Consider the following 2921-nt stretch of genomic DNA (forward strand, 5'->3'; position numbering starts at 1 on the left):
GGTGACCCAGGCCTGCTGGCTCATTGCTCTTTGGTTCTTAGGTAAGAGGTGTGTGCATTCGTTCATCCATGACTGTGAGTCCGTAGACCCACACTAAGCCCCTACCAAGCAATGAGCTCCAGCCCTCAATGCTCAAAATGAGGCCTGGGGCCCAGCAGTGTCACCCCGGGGTGGGGGTGGGGGGGGGTTGTTACAGATGCAGGCTTGGGCCTATCCAGACCCACCGAGTCAGAATCTGCATTTTACTACGATGAGTTTGCAAAGCCTGCCCTGGCCTCTGCGCTGGGCCCTGTGGAGAGAGGTCAGACACCAGCCATCAGTCATCAGACTAGGTCTAGTCATCAGCCAGACCCTGGCCTGTCCTGAGCTCGGTCAGTGCTCAGGTGGCCCCCAGCGATAGCCTCCCGGAAGAGGGGCATTGTGAGCTGGGCCTCAAGTGCATGCAGCATTCAGGGAGGTCAGAGGGGCTTCTTGAACACGTACTGTGCGTCCTGGTTTGTGCCCTGGGGAAGAGGGCCGGGCAGGGGTCAGAGGGCAGAGCAGGCTGCCAGGGCTCAGATCACAGCTAACAGCAGTTGAGACTAGAGACGAGTCTGGCCTGGTTTCGAAGGTACCATGTGTTTCTTACACCAAAGGCTTGCTCTCCTGCCCTAGTAGGGACTGTGTGAGGGAAGGGGGGTGGAGTTTGGGAAGCAGGAGGCGACTCAGAGCCCTTACCCGGCTTCACCGGCTCCTGCTGGAGACCCTGGACTGGGATGAGCAGCTTCGGATGCACTGCCTCGGGACGGGCCTGGGAGCCCTCAGTCCTCAGAACGCAGCCCAGGACGTCACCAGCTGCAGGAGGGGTTGAAACGGAAAAAGCCTTGGGCCAGGAGAGGGGTGGGGGGGAGGGAGCTCCGGTGGTAGGAGGCCTTGGCCAGGTCAGGTCTTCACCGCGGGACCCGGGGGGCCCCAGGGGTCGGCAGTGAGCCCAGCAAGGGCTTGAGCCCCGAGCCTGAGCCCGTGCACTCTCGTGGCAGTGAGGGACCAGCCACAAGCAGAGGACTGGCAGCCTCTGGCAGCCTCAGGAGAGCCCCGAGCTTTCCGGACAGGTCACACCTGGCTGGGGAACGGGACAATCAGGCCCAGCCACCTGGTCGAGAAGGAAAACGGTGTGGAGGAGCTGCCTCACCCCAGCACCCGCGGTGGGGCTGGCGGAGCGGGGCCGGCAGTGGGCCTCCTGCTGCACAGCAGGCAGATGTTCCAGAAGCTCTGCCCTGCCTCGTGATGGGTACTTAGCACAGATGAGAGCGTGCCGAGCCCCGGAGCAGTGGAAAACCAGGCGACACGCCCACTTTGTTTGTGCTGTGTCGAGACCTCCCAGGCCTGTCCCGCGTCCTGTGGCGGGCCTGGCCTGGGCACGGTCACTGCAGGCAATCCAAGGGGAGCCACGAGGCCCCCAGGGGCCTGTACAACACCCCACCCCCACCCCACCCCCGCCAGAGGCCCCTGCTCCTGCAGGCAGGAAGCCTCGGGCTGTCTGAGTGGGGAAGGACTGAGGCCGCTGCCCGTCTGGCTCTCCCAGTTCCGGGTGGACAGCAAGCGCCAGAGTGAGACCCCGCCGCAAACATACAAACGCCCAGAAGAGTCGAGAGGAAGGCCTCCTGTGTGTCATGGGCGGTCCGTTGGAGGTGGGGGAGAGTCCCGGGGGGACAGTGCCCCGAGACCCCCAGGGAGGAGGGTATTTCCTCCTGTGCTCGGGAACCACTTTCCCTGAGCTGTGGAGGGGGGAGCAGAGCAGGCCTCTCGGTGTCTTTCACATGACGGATACCCACCAAGCCCCTGTGGCTTCCAGCATCCTGTGGGCGGCCTGGTTTCAGACGCCTCCACTGCACCTTGTGGCCGGGCTACAGCCTCCGGTCTGCGCTCTGCGGGCCTGGAGCCTCAGCAGGCTTCTTGAGGGAAAACCTGTGCGTCTCCCCCAGCGCCTGGCAAGTTGCCGGGGGCCCCGAAGGCACTGGCACAGGGGAGGGCGGGAGGGGCACAGAAAGATGTCACCGCACGGAGCACTTCTGTCCTGCCACCTCAGTCCCCTCTGTTCCCCTCCCCACCCCCACACAGCTGTCGAGAACAGGCTGCTGTGAGCACACATCCCCTCCCACCTCCCCTCACCCTCAAGTCACACCATCTGAACCCACCACCTTCCTGCTCTACAACCACTCATGGCTCCCGGTTGGTGTGCTTAGGAAACCTGAGGCGCAGGTCACTCGGCTCCCACCTGGCCACCTGCTTCTCTCCACGGCCCTGCGTTGACCTGCTCCCTGACACTGGAGGCTGTCCTGCACTTGTCCCCTGCTGTAGCGTTTCTCCTGTTGTTCACTCTGGGCATGTCCTGCCCCCTCGTCCCTTCTTGGTCACTGCAGCCCACCTGCAGGCGCCCCGGTGAACTGCCACACTCTGCTGTCTCAGGGTGCGGCTCACCTCCTTTGGGACCACATCGCAGGGTACAGCTGGGTTGCAGGGGCCTGCTGGGCGTTAGAAGGAAGCAAGGGGGGCCAAACAGGCCAACGAGGGCCACAGCCAGATCAGAGCGCGCCAGCCCAAGTGCAAGGATTCCGTTCCAGACGGAGAAGCCAGCTCCCTGCTGTGTGGCCTTGGGCAAGTCACCGAACGTCCCGCAGCTAGCCTGGTTTCCCTCCCACCCCGCAAAAAGCAGAGGCCTGCTCGTGGTGAGTCCCTTCCCTGTGGCCTTGGCTGGACATCTCTCCTGAACATCAAACAGACCTGCAGGTCCCGGCGGGACCCCTGCCTCTCTGAATTACAAGGTGGTGACAAAGCCGAGCCGGGGCAGCCGCGGCTCATTGATTTGTCTGAGAAGCTGTTGGCTTTTGAAATGAGACAGGAAAGAGGGTTGAGGCGGAGCCCTGCACAGGAAGAGGTGA

Source organism: Puma concolor, chromosome E3, assembly GCF_028749965.1.
Source record: "Puma concolor isolate L17-30 chromosome E3, mPumCon1.1.hap2, whole genome shotgun sequence".
In the NCBI taxonomy this organism is placed as follows: Eukaryota; Metazoa; Chordata; class Mammalia; order Carnivora; family Felidae; genus Puma; species Puma concolor.